We start from the raw sequence: 23,113 nt of genomic DNA on the forward strand, positions 1-23,113 counted from the left end.
GCGTCTCCCCCTCAGTCAAAAAACAGGCTGAGACTTCCCACCTTGACAAGGATAGGTGAGAGCAGAGACGAACACCCTCAACACCCTCTGCCTCTACTTAATTTCCCCTCTTGCCATTTCCCAGTACCTTCCCTTTCATTCCTCCAGTGGGATCTGTTCCCTGTCCACCGCCCATTAATTCCTCACCCATGCTTGGCCTTCCAGCACTCCACATTTTATTGTGATTATTACTGCATTTCTCTCCCACTGTAATGGGAGGCAGGTATATTCCCTGCCTCAGAGTCATAAGTATAGAGTAGGTATGCAATAGTAGTTGTATGTTGGATGGATGGATGGATGGATGGGTGGGTGGGTGGATGGATGGGTGGATGGGTGGATGGGTGGCTGGATGAGTGGATGGAAATCCATTGTCATCACAGAGCTCACCTTCGACATCCTCATAGTCACTCCATGGACACTTTTCTACTTTCATTTATCTCATTCCACCTTTCAACAGCATTTAACACCGGAGCCTAGCTTATCCATCTTGAAATTCTTCGTAGGCTTCTGTGACCCCATTTGTTTCTGTTTTGCCTCTGTTCTTATGACCATTGTTTTCTCAAGCTCCCTTTACTGGCTCATCTTCTGTCTGTCTCTTCAATGTCCATACTTTCCTGGGTTTTATTCCCAGTTCTCTTTACTCTTCATTTGGTTGCTGGATAATTTGTTCATGCTTGGCTTCAGTTAGCAGCAGTGTGTTGGAGCCAGCTCCTAAAAGCAATTGTGCATATCTCTTCTCAACTATTTCTTCATTGGTCCTCATGTTAGTAGCTTGAAACTGGCCAAGGTGGGAGTATTTACACCATGGAAATTAACAAAAGCTGTGTGTCAGGTCTCCATATGCAAGTCTGGAGCCTGAATGTCAGGTCTCATATGCAAGCCTGGAGCCCAAAATTTTGAAGTCCTGCCTGCCCTGGCTGATGTCTACCCCCACCCCCCCCATCCCCGCCTGCATTCACCGTTGTCCCTAATGGCCCATTGGAGCTTCCCCTACAAGCACCTCACCCAATCCTGCCATCTTAACTCTTCTTATGATAATGTAAATACCTCTCACCCAACCCTGCCATCTTAACAGTTATGATAATGTAAATACCTCTCACCCAATCCTGCCATCTTAACTCTTCTTATGATAATGTAAATACCTCTCACCCAACCCTGCCATCTTAACTCTTCTTATGATAATGTAAATACCTCTCACCCAACCCTGCCATCTTAACAGTTATGATAATGTAAATACCTCTTACCCAACCCTGCCATTGTAACTGAACTTGTGATCTTACTCTGTAACACCCCCGCCCCCTATAAAACTACCCCAACCTATAAAGCCAATTCCCACCTTACCCCCTTCGCCTTTTCCTTTCTCAAATTCGGCCCACTTGCAACCAAGCGAGAAATAAAATGGCTTTGTTGTCCACACAAAGCCTGTTCGAAAGGTCTCTTTATTAAATGCACATCATATTCGGTGCTATTGGACATGAATGACACTGCAGATTAGAGCCTTAGTTTTCTATTTGTTCATTTTTTCTGAGTGCTAGTTTCATGGCACACCACTGGCCTCATCAATGACATATATGTCTCCAGTTCCTAAACTTGCGTTTCACACTTTCTGGGCTCTGTCCATACTTTCCGGCTAATTCCTAACAAGCTCCTCTTGAATGCCCAAATTGAACTCCTTATCTTCTGCCTAAGCAGCCCTCTCCTGCACCAGACTGTGGTTTGGCTAATGGCCCCTCTTGTTCCTTGCAGAAAGCTAAAACTTCTCTGTCCCTCTCTCACTGTATCTAATTGACTAGTATGTATATGTCTCCACCCTGTTTCACAAAAGATTTGGTAGCTTAACGACACATAGTGGAACAGGACAGAATAATTTCTATCACAGTGACAGTAAAGGAGGGGATCTGAGCGCAGGAGACATAAGCCAAGAAGAAGAAATGAAGCCTGAGTCCATCTTTGCCAGCAGCTGCAGTATCTTGGCCTCCATGCCCCTAGCCTACTTACTTTTCCCCACGCTCACATTCACTTTCCACAGAGATGATTATTAAACTCTAACCTAATCTTTTCTCTTAACCAGAAACTTTCAGTAGCTCTCCACTTCCTTTGGGATAAAGTTCAAGCACACACCCAGAGAAAACCTCTACCACAAGATTTTTGGTTTCTTCTTTAAGACTTAGCTATGGCATTGGTACTCTGTGAAGTCTTCTGTGCCTCCCAGAGGCTCTTCTGCTGTGTACCTGTATCCGTCATAGATATCTCAGTTACTGATTCAATTTACAGTTGTTGAATGCCAGCTTTTTGCCATTAATTGTATTTAGTGTTAGGATACTGAATAAAGCGGTTCTTATTTTTTAAGGATCTCTAGGTGAGGAAACATATTTAAGCAAATTTTAGAAAGTATGAGAAGCTCCCGCTGTAGCAGGGAGGAAGAGGGCCACTGTCTCGTAGCACATATCACATTCTTTTGTGATTATTACTGCGTTTCTCTCCCACTGGAATGGGAGGCGTGTATGTACCGTGTATCATAGTCATAAGTATAGAGTAGGTGTGCAATAGTAATTGTATGTTGGATGGATGGATGGATGGATGGATGGATGGATGGATAGATGGGTGGAGGGTGGATGGGTAGATGGGTGGATGGATGGGTGGATAGATGGATGGCTGGATGGGTGGATGGATGGATGGGTGGATGGGTGGATGGGTGGATGGGTGGGTGGATGGGTGGATGGGTGGATGGGTGGATGGATGGATGGGTGGATGGGTGGATGGATGGGTGGATGGATGGATGGATGGGTGGATGGGTGGATGGGTGGGTGGATGGATGGGTGGATGGCTGGATGGATGGATGGATGGATGGGTGGATGGGTGGATGGATGGATGGATGGGTAGATGGGTGGATGGATGGGTGGATGGGTAGAGGGGTGGATGGGTAGATGGATGGGTGGATGGATGGATGGATGGGTGGATGGGTGGGTGGATGGATGGATGGATGGGTGGATGGGTGGGTGGATGGATGGGTGGATGGGTGGATGGGTGGATGGATGGGTGGATGGATGGGTGGGTGGATGGTTGGATGGGTGGATGAATGGATGGGTGGATGGGTGGATGGATGGGTGGATGGATGGATGGATGGATGGATGGATGGGTGGGTGGATGGATGGATGGATGGATGGATGGATGGATGGGTAGATGGATGGATGGATGGATGGGTGGGTGGATGGGTGGATGGATGGGTGGATGGATGGATGGATGGATGGGTGGATGGATGGATGGGTGGATGGGTGGATGGATGGGTAGATGGGTGGATGGATGGGTGGATGGGTAGAGGGGTGGATGGGTAGATGGATGGGTAGATGGATGGATAGATGGATGGGTGGGTGGATGGATGGATGGATGGATGGGTGGATGGGTGGATGGGTGGATGGATGGATGGATGGATGGGTGAGTGAGTGGGTGAGTGGGTGAGTGGGTGAGTGGGTAAGTGGATGGAAGGAAATTGCAACAACTGCCTAAAATTGTTTAGAAGGTTATCAAGAAACTTTATTTAGAGTTGGTTAAGGGAGGTGCATGAATATGGGAACATAATATCCTCATACTGTCTAGGATAAATCCTTCCCTTAGGAACTTCTCCTTGTGGTTCAGTGAGTCTTGAGTCTGTTAGTCCTGAATCTGTCACAGAGGATCTCAGGGTGTAGGCTTTTCAGTCAACCCTTTGCTAAGCTCATCAAGGAAGTCTATCACTTGATGGTTGTTTGCTTTATGATTTGCCAGAGGCTCAGGCAAAAGTTCCCAAATAAAAGCTCTGGGTTGTGTCTCATGGTCTCTTGCTCAATGGCAAGGGAAGAAATCTCAAGGCTTCATCACGTCACGAAACAGTGCATCCAGTTAATCTGCTAGATTAAAAAAAAAAAATACATGCCATGCTAAAATTTAATAATCCAGTTTCACATATAGTCCTATTCCCTCCATCCTGGACTGTGGGCCTCTGTTCGTGTTGATATAAAGATATCTCTAGTGGTACTCAGTCCTGGCTTAACAACAAAAAGAAAAGAAATACCAAACTCCACCTCCAGCGTGTTATTGGCCTGCAGTGGAGCCCAGGCATCTGTATATTTTTAAAGTGCCCAAGTTGATTCTAATACATAATCAGGACCAGAAACACTGGCCTAGAGTCAAAACCAGAAAATTTTACAATTAGCCTTGAATTGGTTTCACAAAACTTTCCTCCTGTCCCTTTCTGATCCTGCAGATTTCTATCTAATTATCACTTCCTCAGTATTATTGTCGGATGACCTCGCTGTTTGTAGGAAGAAAGTCATCCAGAGGAGCCTCTTGTATCACTTTGTCCCTCAAAGTATTTACAACAACCTGAAAATAACTTATGTATTTATTTGTTTTCATGTTTATTATCCATCCCTCCTACTAAGTGAGGAATGTCATATATTTATTGGCAGCTGCTGTTGAGCGAATGTTGTCAGCTGTAGATCTAGGAATATTGTGACTGCCACTAGGCCAAACCAAGGAAGTGGAGAAGGAGCTGGAAGAAAGAATAGAAGTGAAAATTTGATGGGAAGTAAAAATGTAGACAATACTCCTAATAGTGAAAATTCTGACTAGGCGCAGTGGCTTGCGTCTGTACTTCCAGCACTTTGGGAGGCCAAGGTGGGAGGACTGGTTGGGCCCAGGAGTTCCAGAGCACGGTGAGCTATGACTGCACTATTGCACTCCAGCCTGGGTGACAGAGCAAGATACTGTCTCTTAAAAAAAAGAAACAAAATTAACAAAAATTCTATCCCCCATTCCCCAGGGGTAACCACTGTTTACAGTTTGGTGTTTATTCTTTGAAGCATATTGAAATGTGTACACAAATAATATGCACATTGGTTCACAAAAAATTGAACACTTTAACAAATGTATTACTCGGTAACCACCTTGTATATAAATATGTAGTCAAAGCTTTTAGATTCCCTATGGCAAGACTCTTGTAAGAATAACTCCTTGATTTAATGCCAACTGTGTTTTCACAAGATAACCTAGTTACTGAGTCATAGACTTTTTTATGCTGTTCAGTTCCCTTTGAATTATTCTATATTTCACACACACTCTCTCTCTCTCTCTCTTTCTTTCTCTCTCTCTCTCTTTCCCAAATTGGTATCTTATTGTGCCTACTTATTAATGCAGGTTCGTTATTTTAGAGGTTAGCTGTCCTCCCAAAATTGGCTTAGATTTAAAAGAGGTTAAGTGGTGATAAATTTGGTAGTACTAGCCATATTCTCTCACTTTATCTCAGTTCACCTATTTGGTAGCATACTGTGACCAGAAGATCAAATCAGACCCTTAATCTGTTTGTATAAATAAAGTTTTATTGGAACATAGCTATACTCCTTCATTTACATATTGTGTATTGCTGCTTCTGTGCCGCAACATCAGAGGTGAGTAGCTGTGACAGAGATCACACAGCCCGCAAAATCTAAAAGCCAGATATTACTATATTACTATCTGGCTTTTTAAGGAAAAAGTTGGCTGACCACTGCCGTAGTTGATCAAAAGGAGTATACCATCAATAATCAATCAGAACAAACCAACTGAGCCCAGTGTATGAGAATGTGTTGGTGGTTCTGGAATTTTACATCTTTAAAACTCTGTATCTGTTTGCTTTTCGTAGGAAGAAAGTCAGCCAGAACATTGTTAAATGACAGGGTGAGGAGGGAGCATGGAGACGTGTTCCATCGAGTTGGGTCTTGTCTTTCTGTCAGGCAGGTTACATCTTCTCCCTTTCTATTCTCTCCCCTCCCAAAAGAACCAATACACACTGCAGGTGTGGCCAAAGCTTTCAAAATACCTGTAGGTTGGATCCTTTGAATTTAAACCAGTCTGCCCTGTCTTTGCTGCCAAGCTCCATAAATCATTTGGCTGAACAATTAAAGGACTGGGCGTCTTGTTGAATGCTGCAGCAGGTGTGGGGGGCAACTCACCCTCCCCCGAGCTGCTCAGCATGGAAGGTCGGGGACCCTACGCGGTGTCAGCTATGAGGGAAGCACCATGAGACATTTGGTTTTCATCTCCAGTGGACTCGTCTATTTCCCCCCAATTCTGAAGTTTTGTTAGAAATGCCCCTCTATGGAGATTCCATCACAAATCTGCCAGCGATACACGTCTGAATGTTTGCAGCTCTGGAAGGTGTGGTGCCACTGCAAGTGGAAAACATGCCCAAAGCTCACTGCGACCGACCACCTTCTGTACAGGCCTGTGTCTCTAATGAGTTCTTCTTTGTGTGGAGCTGATGGTGTTGTACTCAGAAGCTGTTGGATGAATCATGCACAGACTGATCATGATTTTGGTTTAGAGTTAGGGTTCCAGTATCCCTTTTGAGTTATGAATTATTAGGAATTTTTTGCACCTTCAAAACTCCTTGTTTGCAACATCGCCCATACAGAAGATAGGTCTCAACACATTATATCCCCAACACACCTTTGCTTTTAAGCTTCTGTGGTTTAGACTGGAGTATCTCTATAATCTCACGCATGAATATTCACATTTTCTATAGCCACCAGTTTCTGCCTGCCACTGCTTACTTGCTTTTTCAAGATTTGTACACAGGTACACACTCTTCTAGTAATTGAGAGTGGGATGGAAGTAGCCTAAAATTTGAATGACCTAGATAGCTGAGAAGAAGTAAGCTGATTTTGTGCCTAGCTTGTAAAACTGAATGCTTATCTGTCCATCATATGGGTGTGATTGACCTGAATTTTTAATGATGAAATTGCACAGCTGAAAAAGACCTTGAAGCTCATCTACTTGTACATGTGGAAATGGGGCCTGTGGACCTGGAATGACCTGTCCAAAATGATGAAGCCTAGTCTCTTAGGCCTCAGACCAGGTGGCTTAATCTCTAGTTACACATCCCACCCCTGTGACTTCCCCTCTAAGGCATGATTTAAACAAAAGGAAATACCAGAAACTTCAGTTTGGGTTCATATTGCTTTCTTTGATGAGTATGTATGTGTTCCAAAGCCCTCTCTGCTGTCTGCAAATCAGACATTCTTGCTGGGTTGCATCAGAGTCCAGGCGACAAGATTGACAAAGAAAGGGCAGAGGAGGGTTGACGTAATGGCTTGTGCAGCATTTACCTGTGAATTATCTCTAGCTGTGTACTGCACGATGTCTGCATGACTCACATACTGAGCACTGTAGCCTCACACTTACCTCACCTTATGTTTCTCGTTTTCCTGCCAAATCTGATTAGAAGCACTTTTGCTGTAGCCCATGTTTATGAAGCCATAAGTGGACTTCGTACCAATGACCATGTGGAGAAAATGAAAGACGGTTAGAACAGGCAAGTTACATATTGACTCGGTCAAACCAGCTTGATGTCTGCCCGAATGTCATTCAGTAAATATTACACCCGCCGTCTGCCCTGCGCTGTCAGTGCTTTCTTCTCTTACATGGTGGTTTTCTCTTCTCAGCTTCACCTTAACAAATTCACATAGAATAAACCTGTAGCAAGTGCCTACCATGTGCAAGTGACTGTGATAGATGCATTCTCATGCATTTTTTCTTTTTTTTTTTTAAGAAGGAGTCTCACTCTGTCACCCAGGCTGGAGTGTAATGGTGTGATCTCAGCTCACTGCAACCTCCGCCTCCCAGGTTCAAGTGATTCTCCTGCCTCAGCCTCCTGAGTAGCTGCGATTACAGGCGCATGCCACTGTGTCCAGCTGGTTTTTGTATTTTTAGTAGAGACGGGGTTTCAATATCTTGGCCAGGCTGGTCCCGAACTCCTAACCTTGTGATCCACCCGCCTCAGCCTCCCAAAGTGCTGGGATTACAGGCATGAGCCACCGTGCCCGGCCGCATTTTTTCTTTTAAATCTCAAAACAACCCTGTGAAGCTGTTACTTTCTGTATCCATTTTGTAGGTAGCCCAGATGACTTAGCTAATGTGTATCAGAATTGGAATTAGAATCTCAGTCCCTTGAGGCTAAGTACAGTATTTTTTCCAGTGCATCACAAATGTCTTTGATTTTTGTCCTCAATAAGTTTTTGCAAGAAAACTATCCTGTTTTCTCAAGATCATTTTCATACTTGATCTATGATCTTCACACGTGATCTAGTGTCTGCCTCTGTTGTTCCTTTGCCCTTGAGATGCTGAAAGTCAAGCGCATATACATATGTATATTTAATGAACAATAACCATTAAGTTCTACTTTGAAGTTGTATCAAGTAAACACCAACCTTTCATGAATTCAGCTATACCTGCTTAGCAAATGAATATAAAGAGTGAAGGCGCCGAGAGCGGTGGCTCATGCCTGTAATTCCAGCACTTTGGCAGGCTGAGGCGGGCAGATCACGAGGTCAAGAGATTGAGACCATCCTGGCCAATATGGTGAAACCCCATCTCTACTAAAATTAAAAAATTAGCTGGGCGTGATGGCGCCAGCCTGTAGTCTCAGCTACTCGGGAGGGTGAGGCAGGAGAATTGCTTGAACCCAGGAGGCGGGGTTTGCAGTGAGCTGAGATCGCGCCATTGCACTCCAGCCTGGCGACAGAACAAGACTCTGTCTCCAAAAAAAAATAAAGAGTGAAATTTACATTGTGCAAACAAGTCTTCACAGGTTATATTCAATGAGTCTATGCTTGGGAATGAACCTGAAATGGAAGATGTATATTGACTTTTTGTCCGTGTCTGCTCACACATATCTCTCTCTGGGTGAGCATCTTGCCTTGCTCAGATGGTTACCAAAACTAGAGGAAAAATCCACCTTGGTTAGGCCTAGTGAGAGACAGTATATTGGCTTTCGGCATGAGGCCTTCCTAGGGAATTTGCAAGGTAATTTTGACACAAATTGAGGGTTTTTCTCCCTTACATATTCTCCGAGAAACCTGAACTCCAAGTAAAATGCAGCTCCCATAGGATGATACTGGGTTGCATATAATCAAGGAGGGCATTTTTCTTTAGAGTGAACAGAAACTGTCTTGGCATCAAGAACGTTATATATCATTGCATATCTAGCTGAACATATCTTGTATTCTCCGGGTATTATGCCAGGTTGGAAGGATTAATACTGAGCAGATCGGATATTCCTCGTGTTCATATACCACTGAACACAAGGTGTTCACAAGGGAGGAGAACCAACAGAAGGCAAAATGCAATGAGGTCACCCATCAGGGTGGTGGAGAAAGAGGATTGAGAAAATTCCATTAAATATAGCTGCAGGTGACGTTGGAAAGAATACTTTATATATAACTGTAGTCAGTTATAAGGTCGAAAGCAAGATACAAGGAATTAAGAAACATCATCTATCATTAGAACAGAGTGGCCAGCAGGATATCATGAAAACAAAAGAGGGGGGCTGAACGAAGAGAAAGCACCGTAGGTGGGGGCTGAGGAGCAAGGACTGGGATTGGGTGGTGATATTACCTAAAACGTAGGATTGGTGGGTTTAAAAGTGGAAGCACGTAATGTCATCAAAATGAATTCTGGCTACTGAGCTTGTCTGAGATTCTTAATGTTTGCGTTTCCCTTATGGAACAGGTGGGGAAAATCTAGCCACTGAGAGATTAGAGGCCGGAGAATTATTGGTGTCTGTTGGCAAGCGGATTCTCATAGCCTGGTACCATTAGATATGGGATTTCACTTTTATTACTTTTCTAAGTAGATAGGTTCTAATTTGCTTGCAGTTTGAGAAATTGAGGCTGGCTCTACAAAGCTGTCATCAGGCTGGGAAAGGGGGTGCCAGAATGCAGCAGGACATAACCGGAAAGCCAGTAAAGGTTCAACGCTTATGAATAGGAGAGCCAACTAATTCATTCATAATACCAAACTTGTCTTATTCAAGGAAGTGGAGTTACAACCAGGAAACCTCCCTTTCTTTCCTGTATTTGTGTAGCACCTTGCATTGTTAAAAATGAAAGGTTGTTGGTGATAATTTTCTTGTTCTCAGATTGCTCACTTTGTATTTTTGGCTCAATATTCAATGTGACTGCTTGACTACCGTAACTCAAACAAGCTATCTTGAAAAAGGTGAAACTGGGAGATTAGGGGGATCAGATTAGGATGTGATCTCAGAGTGGGGTCCCTCTACCCCCACTGTATAGGAATCTCCTTGGGTGGTTATTGAAAATGTAGATTCCAGGGTCCCACCCAAGACCTACTAAATATGAATCCATATTTATAGCCTCCCTGAGGATTCCTATGAAGTCTAGATTTTTAGAACCACTGGTTTAGGAAATGTAAGTGTAGTGTAATAAACCAAATTTTAGAAGAATAACCTTTTAACAAATTGAATTCTAGTCATTCCAAAGGTAAATTGTATTTATAAAATATAGCCAGAAGTATTTGTTTTAATGAAAATTTATAAGGCTCTTTGAAACTCTTAGAAAAACCTAAAAACAAAGCACATACAAAATGTTAGCAGTCATAAGAAACACACTTGGGTATGTGGAAGAGTGTTGTGAATTCGGAAAGTTTGTGTGTTTTGTGGAATTTCTATCATTGCCCAAGAGAGGAAAAGACTGAAAGGAGAGAACTTGGAAGAAGCTTTCCTTTGCTTCGAAGATCCTCAGCCTCCAAAACGCAGCTGCTTCCCACCCACCATCTCTTTGCCACAGACCAGCTGTGTCCCCATTTATTCACACCTCCACTCTGCTTTTTCAGCCCACACAAGCCAGAACCAGAATGGAGAATGGTAGAGAAGAGAAAGGCAGTTTGATAGGAAGTTTTATAGAATGGAAGTTTCTGGAAAGCCCTAAAGCATTAAACCAGAAAGCCCTTAGCCGTAGACCTCTGGGTAAAATTTGTTGTAGTTATAAAGCTGTGTGGGATGCAGGTAGGTGTCCTGGGGGTTCCTGGGGGTTGGGGCAGTAAGACAGGCTGACCCCATTAAGATAACCTCAGAAATGAACCCGAACTGTTTTCCCCAGCCTTCATCTGATCTTTGGCTTCTTTAAATTTTATTTTTGTTGTCTGAATTGTTTCCTTTGTACAAGCCATTTCCCTAAATAATCTCCAGATTTCCTCATGACTGGAATAGTTAGGTACTTATTTTGAATACCTTTGCCAACACCCTTTTTTCCTCCTTCCCCATAATTATCATAACTACTACCCACAAATGGATAAATTTGAATCCTGTCTTTCACTGTTTTTCATGATGTGATTATCTATAATTTTCTGCCCCAGAGTGTGCTTTAAGAAAAAAAAGTATTTTATCTATATAGTCATGAAGGCTATCATTCAAAATCCAGAAGTTTTACCCTTTTTGTTTAGTACTATTAAAACTCAGCTTTGGAATGATGAGAATTTAGCTCATTTATCTTATATTTTTTCTTTCCAAAAAAAAAAAAAAATCCAGCTTGGGTTGAACTCAGCCCTTAGCATAGTGACTCCAGAGTTTGCTACTTAAATTAAGAAATTAAAACTAAGGGCTTACTCTGTTTTGAATCAGATAATTAAATTAATAATTGCAGTATGTAAGCCAACGTAAACAAGCATTCTTGATGGGTAGAATCATGCATTGTCTTAAACTATTTCATTATTAAACCACTACAAGCTTTTAAAATTGAACTATATCTCATGTGCATTGAGAAGGATAAAAAATAATTTGTTTTAAAAAGTATTGTTCTGTGTACTCTTTGTCCAAAAATTGAGCATATTCATCTTTATAAATCTTTCATTACTTACTGACTTTCTTAGTGCCTTAGCTGGTATTTTCCACATGAGGTTTACACCATCTTGTGGCCTGCAGTTTTCTGATTTGCTTTTTCTTGCATCCTTGCCATTCATTGGCATATTGGTAAATGTTTGAAATGGGACGAAAAGGAGAAATCACCTGTCATTTTCTGCTCTTAAGGCTTTTATTACTTTTTCTACTTTCTCTTCATGACCATGACAGTCAGTGATTTGACTCTCTCCGACTTACCTTTTTATCTTTTATTTTTTGAGATGAAAATATCTTATTTCCTGAAATTTTTATTTGAGTAGAAAACTAGTCCACGTAGAGGAGAGCTTTGGTGATGTGTCTGCCCGCAAAACTGATTTTTGCCATGGCTCACTAATGCTTCTTGTGTGAAATATCAAATTCAGGGAATCCTTGCTTGTTTATCTCCCACCACAAACAAACAAAAAAAATGAGAAGATGTAATGAGAGAAATCAAATCATGAAAGATGCAAAAATCTAGCCAGGAGAAACCAGTAGGAGAGCCATTATGTAATGAAGAAGAGAGTTAGGAACAAAACCAACACTCAGTTAGGTGGCTGAGGCACAGAGAGGCCCAGAATTGGCCCAGAAAGTTTACAGATTTTGCTCTAATTGCATTTCAAGGTCAACCTCTAAAGTGCTTTAAACCCAGTGTCACTGATGGAAGCTAGAGTATTGTGTAGGCAAAATGGGCCTTGTTGCTTTGACTGCCACTGTAAGGAATTGTGATACAGTACTAATAGGAGAAATGTTAGTCATCTGGTGGCAACAGGGAGTTGGCCACTGCCAGCCACTGAGGGAGTACAGACAGGTGTCTGTTGGTGAACAGATTCTTATAGTCTCCCACTTTTTGGGTATTTCATTGCATATAGTTATTAGTTTTCAAAATATTCTTGCAGCTTTGGAAACTGAGGGCTCCCTGGGAAATACAGGTTACAGTTGCTTTTTCCAGCACAACCTTGCCTGGGACCTATACACAAAGTGCTGCCCTCCTCTGCTAAGTTGGCATAACATTTTTCACCTTCTCGATGTTTGTACTACATAATTACAGTAAATTGCTGCTGCTCTTGGAGACAATCTCTTTTCTCACATCTGGGTTTAAAGCTTTCAGTAAGGCTGCTAAGCAGTGGGAAGGAAGGAGCCTTTCCATAACTCTAAGGTCATTTCTGATAAAGGTAACTACTCCACCCCTCCTTCCCAGTTAGATTCCCTGCCAGCAATAGCATAGACTTGAGACATTGCCAAATGTTTTAATACCATAAGGACTAGCTTGATAAAGGCTATGCATGGCAAAGAAAAAAAGCAGCCAAAGTTTCCCAAACTAAAATTTTCCAACGTTTTCATGTGAGCTGCAGCCAGGGTACCCTTCATCTAAGTGTTACCATGTGTTTGCTGTACTCATTGGTCTCCTGCAATTCTCTTCCTCCGGGACTTCTAGAGATTAGAAATCAGAGGAAGTGCTAGTCATGTTCAGATGGAAATCTACTGTACCTGCAAATAATACAGTCTTTGACAAAAAGAAGGACAATAGCAAAGATGGGAAACAATGGTGGGGTTAATACTGTGATCTTCCCAAAGAATTACTAATTGTAAGTGTGTTACAGGGCAGCGTTCAGTGTTGTACTTCATTGTTCCAAATGCTCTGCATATGTTTGCGAGCCTTGCCTCTCTTACTGTTATAAACTCTACACTAGGAGGATTATCGTCTTGCTCCGGCCCTTGTATTGTGCATGGAGAAATAGCATCCTGTCAACAATAAAGAGTTGTTGGTTATCTGACTAGATCTGGCAAAGTAATTTTCTGGGCTTGGGAGGGATTAATTAGGAATTACAAAGCGCTCAGGTAGTTCAGAAACTTGGAACACCTATAAATACAGGAAAGAGATTTTCTTCTGTTTGACATTGATTTTCAGATTTCATATGTAATAATAGTTTTAGCCGCAACATTCACCCAAACCTTTACCGTAGTTGCTAATGAATAACAGAAATGACTGATTTCCAGTAGATTCAAGAGGAAAAATAAAGCCTCTTTGGCCTTTAAACATTAGAATGTTCCCGAATGAGAATTCAAATTGAATGCAGGTGACTGAGCTTACTGAAGCCTGTTTCAGTTTGATCACTCAAAGCTTTGCCTCCTTTTTGAAGAAATTCTTGGATTTTAACCTACAGTATTACTAAGAATTTAAGTTCTATCTTCAGTTCAATTTCTTTTCATGTTGCCCTGAAACAAAATGGCAGCTAATATAAATTTCCCCATAATTTCCCTGAGGCAGTTAGAGTTCGCAGTGGTAGTGGTAACAATGATAGTATTAAAGGCAGAGGCAAGATTGTCTGCTCCTGTTAGCAACCTGAGCAGTCAAAGACATTAATGGACCATGAAGACTGGAGGGCTGGGGTGACTGTGGGTCACAGCTAATGTACATAGGCAAGCACAGTAAAGGGGAAACTTTCGTCACCTCCACTACACTGAGCCTTTTCACTTGATAGAGCAAGCTCTTAATTTCCCCAGGTTGTTAATCTGACACCTTTCATGAACATCAGTGTTCACTTTGGAAAATAAAAAAGCAAACAGCCAAAACATCTAAGTGTTAAGGGAAAAGAAAATCAAAAGAGGAAATTACAGTAGCACTTGATACACTCGCACCTTTTCCTTGAGTCATAGGAGGCAAAGATATTTGAAAGTCTGCAGCGTTGACAGTCTCTAAGACAGTAAGCAGAGGTCTTGAGAAAGAGCTGTAGCCTTTATACGTATACGTGCTCACATTTTCAAAACTGACCTCTTAAAATATGCATGAGAGCCAAGTGATCTGAAAGTAAATACCACTTTCTTTCGCCTTTGCTTTTGCTCCATGTTTACCATTTCCTTTGTACCATTAGTTACCGTTTCTAAAGGAATTGGTGTTTCCTGATCTGGTATACTTTCTGTTTGTTTTGGATTGTCCATCAGTTGTTAAGATCTCTACCATATGTTTTAGAAACTAGTATATCAAGGGTTGAGTACCATACCAAGTTCACACTTTTTTCTTTCTGCCTCTCTTATTTTTAGGTAAGTCATCTGATTGGAGTGACATTTCATTTGATGGAATTTTCCATTTGGTAAAGTATTGCTATTTTTATCAAATTATGTAAACCGTCGTTTTTGTGATTTCTCAGTATGTTTTTTTCCCACAACATTGACTTTAGTAGTATACTATGTTCTGTATGGAAGGAAAAAAATGGATGGGGGCGGGGGGAGGTTTGCAAACAGGAGAAAAGGCATACAGTGAGTATATTTACATGTTGAAAAGCACGTATTGAAAGAAACCTGCCTCTTTATAGCTATTGTCCTCAATTTTGCCTTTTAGAACTCCAAGAAGTAGAGTTTTTATATTTAAGTGTATTTAGAGGACCATGCTTACTTCAGAGAATCCAGCTAAGAGCAGTGACTTCTAATTGTATTTGGTGACAATCTGGAATCCCTCAACCTGTTGCTCTACATGTTGGGTAAAGCATTGTATATCATCTGAGAAGTTTTCTTTTGCATCAGAGTTTAAGCCTACAAATAATTGCTCCTTTTAAAACACAGTTATTTAATAGAAGAAATAGAAAAATACACAATTTAGTAAGTACAAACCCACGATTCTGTGGCACAGGCTGGTACCAGGGCTTGTGCTCTGTGGAAATAGAAGATTGAAGTTTCTGATACTGGGCATGACAGAGACAGAGGAGTCACTCCGTAGCAACCAGTGACGTTTCCCTAATGGTTCCGGATCTTTCACTAGTAAGAAGGATGTCTGTATTTGATAAACTTCCTGTAAAAGTTGGGTTATGAATCTAGCAATTCCTTTTTCCCAGGGAAATGTTTCTCTCTGTAGAACTTGACACGTGTTGATCTATTGAGTAACAAGCGACCAAAACCTAAAACCCTCCCAGCATTATGCCTTACCCAGCGTGTTTCTTGAGTAGGAATTGCATTGTATGTTTTCTTTTAGAGACTAACTTAATAAAAAGATATAATTTAAAATACTCAAAGGACTAGCTGGATGCCATATTCCTTCAACTCTACTACATTTTCTCTTCCTTTCCCCCAGTTTTAATTTTATAAACTAAATACCTGACTGTTTATAAACTCTGTCGAGATCATGGAATATTGGCATTTATTGTTGCTAATTAAGAGAAGACTCACAACTCTTGAATATCAGATGAAGCAGTGGATAGGGTATCATTGATGTTCTCCCAAAAAAGTTCAAGTATTGAACCAAAGCTCCTTCTTGGCTAGGAGCTGTCCCATCTCTACCCATAGGCTCTACTTCCCAGGTCCCAGACCCCATCAGGTAGGGACCATCTCTGCTCTGTAAAACAGTGCTTTGGTTGAATGAATGAATAGAATGATGAGCGGCTGAATGGTTTAATATATATATACTCATATCAGGCTACTAGAATTCAAGTTTTGCTATTGTAATTTTAAAAACTTTTAAAAACTGAGAACTTCCAGTTTTAGTCACAGTTATCTTGTTTGGCAATATAAGATATTATGTGGCTGCTTTCTCATATTTCAATTCTGGTAATTCTTATATCAATTACCATTTACCTAAATTAGATTTCTTTTGAAAACCTTCGTGAGGGGGATGGTATGTGGGAAGCAAGGGATGAATAATATTGAACTCAAAGTATTCAAAAAGCAACCTAAAAATGCAAAATAAAATATTGGTTAATTGTAAACATGAGTGGGATTTTTAATGTCTTTGTCTGTCTTTGATATTACAGAAGGATAAAATTTCTAAAAATTATTTCTAGTTTTATGTCTTTACACTAGAAAGGAAATGGTAGAATTATTATTTTGTCAACCAATCCGAGCCAGGAGTTGTATAAAATAATTTTTTCCATTTGCTTTCCTGAGCAGCTCTAGTTTTCTCATTCTTATCATTAGAAGCCCAAAACCAAATAAAATATTATGTGTGTTTTTCAGAAAATTGATTATCCAGAGGAAGCTTCAGCTTCTAGTGTAGCATTTTCTAACTTTGGAGGAAATCAGGAGCCTTGTAAGGACTGCATATCACTTAGTAAAGGATAGAAACTTCTGGGAATAAGAATTTTCCTTAATATTGGGAAGGCTGGGAGAGGTTTTAATGCTTCAAGAGGATTTTAGATCCCCCTCACCATGGGCCTAATTATTCCATAGATTCGGTTCAGCTAAACTACTATCATAAAAGGCACACATAGATGGTTACCCCAATTATAAAATTAGTTGATATCAAATTTTCCAGATTAAATCACTAGGCATGGATTAATTTCTGGATCCAGGAAGCTTTTTTTTTTTTTTCCAAGACAGGTTCTAGCTCTGCTGCTAAGACTGTAGTGCAATGGCATGATCTCAGCTCACTGCAGCCTTTACCTCCCGGGTTCAAGTAGTCCTCCCATCTCAGCCTCCTGAGTAGCTGGAACTATACCACACCCAGCTAATTTTGGGGTTTTTTTGGTTTGGTTGGTTTGGGGTTTTGGTTTTTTTTTTGTTTGTTCATTTGTTTGGAGAGACAGGGTTTTGCCATGTTGTCCAGGCTGATCTTGAACTCCTTAGCTCAAGCAATCCTCCTGCCTTGGCCTCCCAAAGTTCTGGGATTACAGGCATGAGCTACTGTGCCCACCTGCATATTCTGACAGCAGCCCATTTCAAGGTCAATGAGTTGGGGGTTTATTGTTGTTGTTGTTGATTTATTTTGTTTTGTTTTGTTTTTTTTGAGATGGAGTCTTGCTCTGTCGCCCAGGCTGGAGTGCAGTGGCGTAATCATGGCTCACTGCATCCTCCACTTCCTGGATTCAAGCAATTCTCCTGCCTCAGCCTCCCGAGTAGCTGGGATTACAGGCCTGTACCACAATGCCCAGCTAATTTTGTATTTTTACAAAATACAAAAGAGACGGGGTTTCACCACGTTGGCCAGGCTTGTCTTGAACTCCTGATCTCTGAGGTGATCCACCTGCCTCAGCCTCCCACAGTGCTGGGAATGCAGACATGAGCCACTGCACCCGGCCAGCCAGTGAGTTTTATTAGAGAACAAGTACGTAGAGAATGTTTGAAATTTATTTAACAGAAAATGGAACAATATTCATTTTGTTTTCTTTGTAAAACAAGTTCCTTCTAAACAGTGAAATGATATTTTTTCCTAGTTTTATTAAGGTTTAGTTGGCAAATAAAAATTGTGTACATTGATATATATATACCTTGTGAAATGATTAAATCCAGCTTATCACATATTCATCATCTCACATATTTATAATTTTTTGTGATGAGAAAATTTAAAATCTGCTATTTCAGCAATTTTCAACGGTACAGCATGTCGTTACTATTAGCTTTAGTAACATCGCTTCACAGTAGATCTGCAGAATTCCTGTCTAACTGAAACTGGGTAGCCTTTGAACACCATCTCCCTATGTTCCTCTCTCCCGCCCCCTCCCCACTGCCCCTTGCTCCTGGCAACTGCCACTCTACTCTCTGCTGCTGTGAGTTTGATGTTTTAAGGTTCCACATATAAGTGTGATCATGCAGTATTTGTCTTTCTGTCCCTGGCTTATTTCATTTAACATAATGTCCTCCAGGTTCATCCACATTGATTCCACCTCTTGACTGTTAATGAATAATGCTGCGATGAATATGAGAATGTAGATATCTTTTCAAGATCCTTATTTTATTTCTTTTGGCTATACCCAAAAATGGGATTGTTGCATCATCTGGTAGTTCTATTTTTAATTTTTTTTAGAAAATTACATAATTACTTTCCATAATAGCTATTGTAATTTACATTCCCACCAACCGTGTACAAGGGTTCCCTTTTCTCCACATCCTTACTAACACTTATCTTTTGTCTGTTTGATAATAACCATTCTAACAGGTGTGAGGTGATATCTTATTGTGGTTTTAAATTGCATTTCCCTGATGTCTATGATGTTAAACATTTTTTCATATACCCGTTGGCCATTTGGATGTCTTCTTTTGAGAAATGTCTTTTCAGGTCCTTTGCCCATTTTTAACTGGGTTGTTTATTTTCTTGCTATTGAATTCTTTAAGTTTCCTGTATGTTTTGGGTACTGGATATTAACCCTTTATCAGATGATTGGATCACAAATGCTTCTCTCATTCCACAGGTTGCTTTTTTATTCTGTTGATGGTTTATTTGCTGTGTCAAAACTTTTCATCTGATGCAACCCCATTTGTTTTTTGTTTTTTTGTTCTTTGTTTTTTCTTGCTTATGTTGCTTGTGTTTTGGGGATCATATCGAAAAATTATTTCCCAGACAAATATCAAGAAATCTTTTTCCTATGTTTTTTCATCTAGTAGTTTTATAGTTTCAGCTTTTACATTCAAGGCTTTATCTTGAGTTCATTTTTGTGTATGATATGAGAGAAGGGTCTAATTTCATTCTTCTGCATATGAATATCCAGTTTTTTCTGCACTTTTTTTCCGTTTATTAAAGACACTATTCTTCCTTACTGTGCATTTTTGGCACCTTTGTTGAAGATCAGTTGACCCTAAAGATGTGGATTAATTTCTGGGCTCTCCGTTGTGTTCCCTTGGACTATATGTATGTTTTTATGACAGTACCATGCTGTTTTGATTATTGAAGCTTAATAGTATATTTTTAAATCAGGTAGTATGATGCTCCAAGCTTTGTTATTTTTGCTCAAGATTGTTTGGAGTATTTGGGGTGGTTCCATATGAATTTTAGAATTTTTTTTCTATTTCTGTGAAAAATGTCATTGTAATTTTGATAGGTATTGAAGCTATACATTGTGGTGGGTGGTATGGAAATTTTAACGTATTAACTTTTCCAATTCATGAACACTGGATATCATTCCATTTATTTGGGGAACAATATTTTTTACTCATGGTTTCAAGTTCATTGCTTCTGGAATTCTGATGATCCTTGAAACTGAATGCTAAGATTATTGAAGTAAAAGTTGTCACAGCTGTGACTGAAATTACGGAAGAGAAACTTGCTCTTAAATTTTCTGTGCTTCACTGGGTTTATCTTTTTTGTTTCAATTGAGCCATAAGTTCCTTGAAGTTAGGGACTGTGTCTCCGCTTTTGCCCATTTTTACCTGTAGCACTTGTCACATGGCCTGGTACACAGAAGGCACTTCTTGAATAGCTAGTAGTTTTACAGTTTCACGTTTTGCATTTAAGGCTTTGTCTTGAGTTGAATATGAACATGAGTTGAATTATCTTGAGTTTAAATGAGAGGAGGGACTACTGAATATAAAATAATCTCTGTAACGTGTGATCATTGCAGAGAATAATGAGGTGATGTATATGTGTGAAGAAGCCAAAAATAATTGCTCAAAAATTGTTTTTTAAAAAATCTGATTCATGCTAATCAAATTCACAAAAAGACAGACTGCCTTATTTTATTATATTTATTTTCTAAAAATATTTTCATTCCTTTACCTTAAAATGTGCTGACCATAATTTAACTTTTTTCGGATAACCCAAGATTATCATTCGCATCTCTTCATTTCAGCAAGTGTGATGATCCTTGCAGGCCCTTCTGTGGATTTAGAGGTCTCCTTACCACTCTACTAGACAGTTGCTGAATGCTGGGCACTGGGGCTATTGGGTCCGCTTTTTATAGCTTTTCCAATTTCTTGGCTGTGAAGACTAGCAGACTTCTGTGAGGGTGCCTTGCCTAACCTTCCTCCCTTAAGTGAATGCTGCTAGTCTTCTGTGACCTTGAAACTAAAATACTTTTCTGTCTGAATATGCATTTAATAAGAGCACACTAGGAAGTTTTTGACATGTAAAGTCAATGCAGTTCATAAAGTTTGGCCGCTCTGGAATCCTTCTTGTCCTTTGGCTTCTTTCTTGAATCTGCGTTGTAACATTTTAGATATGTGCAAAATTTATAAACTTATAAAGCAGACTTTTCCTTTATCTCTTTTCTTAATAGTGCTTCCAGGAACAGATGCAGATTTCATGACACCTTAGTCTATGTTATCTAATGACAGAGTGAGAATTAGTTGTGTCTAAAATATCGGTCAAAATATTTTCATCTAATTATAGTTCACAACTTCCTTGTGAATCATCTTATATTTATGTAATTTGCTTTAATTTTGTTGAACAGTAATGGAGACCTTTAAACGGGTTTTTGTTCATTTTTCAAATTCACCAGTTTCTCACCTGTGTGTATAATTCTTCATAAAGACGTCTAGAGCAGCCTCATTTTTATAATTTCCCTTGTCAAAATGATGTTTCCTGAAAATGTCTGTCATTAAAAATCAGTATTTTAAAAATATCTAATAAGTTATATGTCTCTATCCATTATCAATTAAGCTGAAAATGAATTGAGTGCTGGAGAAAAGTCCCACCCAGTTGGTCCATTATACAGAGTGGAAAGCACTAACGTGTTACATCAACCAAGGTTTTGGAGCTCCAGGGGAGATTGGAGCAGTGAAGTTAGATGGGACTTGGAGCATCTCTCGATGACCATGCTAATCACTCCTCTACCACAGTTACCTCTCCCATTATTGGTAACTTAGTTAGCTCATCACATTTCTTCAGCACCACTTTATCCTCTTTAACCCTCGGTCCTATTTATGTACGCAGATATAGCTGGTACCCACCTCCCAGCATAAGCACCATAGTAACCAAAGAATGAAATTCTTGTGTATGTACTTCGTACTGTCAGCAACATGTATCCTGAGATCTTTGTTGAAAAGTTAGTTAATCAAATTTGATAGTCCTTGGATTATCTGGCATGTAAAATTAAATTGTGAGCCAGATGTGGTGGCATGCACCAGTAGTCCCAGCACTTTGGTAGGCCCATGAGAGAGGATCCCTTGAGCCCAGGAGTTCAAAACCAGCCAGGGCAACCAAGTCCAAAAAATACAAAATACAAAAAATAGAAACATTGATCTTCTCCAGCCTTCAGTGTTCCTGGTTTTCAGGTCTTCAGATCCAGACCGGAATTTCTACGATCAGCTCTTCATTTCTCGAGCCCATAACTACATCACCCGTTTTCCTGGGTCTGTAGCTTGCAAATTGCAGACTGTAGAACTTCTCAGCCTCTATAATTGCCTTGAGCGTCCCAAGCAAAGACTTTGAAACTCTGAGAAATGTATTCAGGAGGATTTCCAAGTTGTGCACAGTGACGAGTGTGTATGAAAGGTGAAGCAAACAGGATTACAGTGTGAGTAATTAAACTGCAGGTGGTGGCCACAAAGCCTCGGCATATTTTGTAGGTGTTCTGGAGCTGGGATGGCCCTTCAGAGTTATGTCAGTTGAAGCTCATTTGTGTTGTCAAAAATGGATAGCCACGTGCAGAAGAATTAAATTTGACCTTTATCTCACACCATATACAAAAATCAACTTGAAATGAATTAAAGACTAAAACTTAAGACTGAAATAATAAAATTACTAATAGAAAACCAAAAAAAATAATGCTTCTTGTCATGAGTCTGGGTAGGGATTTTTTGGATATGATACCAAAGCACAGTCAACAAAATCAAAAATATTACGTGCAATTTTATTTTCTGAGTAATATCACTGATTCAGTAATTACCCTGGGTAGTAGCCATACAAGTTTTCTTGTTCCCTGGAAAGCCTTACTATAATCTAGAGCTTTGCTAGCATATCATGTACCTTGTAATTTTATTTTCTAAAATTAAGTGGCATTTAATGTCTTCATTTCCCCATGTAACCTTTTAAAAGACTTGTATCTTCATTTATTTTATTTTATTTTTTTAACAAGTCAGTGAATTTTAAATCAAGTGTCTTGGTTTCTTATATTTTTAAAATCTCAAAAGATCTCAATTCAGATGCCAGGGAAAGCTTTGTAAAGGGACCCTCCCCTTCCTCAGCCTACCCTTTCCATGCATTCTAGGAACTTCTGGGGGGTTTAGGTATTCCCTAAATGATTAAACAATGTATTATAATTCAATAGATCAGTGATTTGTGGTTAAAGAATAGCTAATACTTTATGAAACTGTTCTTAGAATAGCTTGGATATTAGGTCCCATTGTGTGTGTGTGTGTGTGAGAGAGAGAGAGAGAATTGGGGGCAGAGGGAGGAGGGGGACACCAAGACAGGCATTGTTATACCCATCTCCTTTTTCCACGAAGCCTTTACAGTAGCTTGTAACCAACACACATAATAAAATTTATGTAGGGATTTTTAAAATTTTAGAGAGGGAAGCCCATGGAAGAGAAATGGTATTAGAATAACTTGGAGTCTTTTGGGAATCCTACAAGTCTTTTGCTTCAGATACAGTTGCTGCAGCATTGAGAGAGAAGCCAAACATCAAACACAGTTCTGTCCTGAAGAGGAGCAGACCTTCCACTGGTCCTCCACTCCACTACCATCCCAAATCGAGCCAGTGCCAAGTCCAGTGTCAGCCGTCGGGCTTCACCTGGCCTGTGCGT

At 40.2% G+C, this 23,113-nt stretch overlaps 2 protein-coding genes across 17 annotated transcripts in view; one reads left to right on the forward strand and one right to left on the reverse strand.

Moving 5' to 3' along the window:
- Positions 1–23,113, forward strand: part of CMSS1 (cms1 ribosomal small subunit homolog) — a 390,132-nt gene that overhangs the window by 194,831 nt on the left and 172,188 nt on the right. The window contains exon 2 of one of the 14 annotated variants that reach the window (XM_078352217.1): positions 14,771–14,820. The exons of the other annotated variants lie outside the window; for them this stretch is intronic. The gene's annotated coding sequence lies outside the window, so the exon portion shown is untranslated. The remainder of the gene's footprint in view (positions 1–14,770; positions 14,821–23,113) is intronic. 14 annotated transcript variants of the gene reach the window in all.
- The window catches only part of FILIP1L (filamin A interacting protein 1 like), a 305,341-nt gene that overhangs the window by 180,232 nt on the left and 101,996 nt on the right, over positions 1–23,113 (reverse strand). The gene's annotated exons all lie outside the window — the stretch shown is intronic.

This window comes from Callithrix jacchus, chromosome 15, assembly GCF_049354715.1.
Source record: "Callithrix jacchus isolate 240 chromosome 15, calJac240_pri, whole genome shotgun sequence".
In the NCBI taxonomy this organism is placed as follows: Eukaryota; Metazoa; Chordata; class Mammalia; order Primates; family Cebidae; genus Callithrix; species Callithrix jacchus.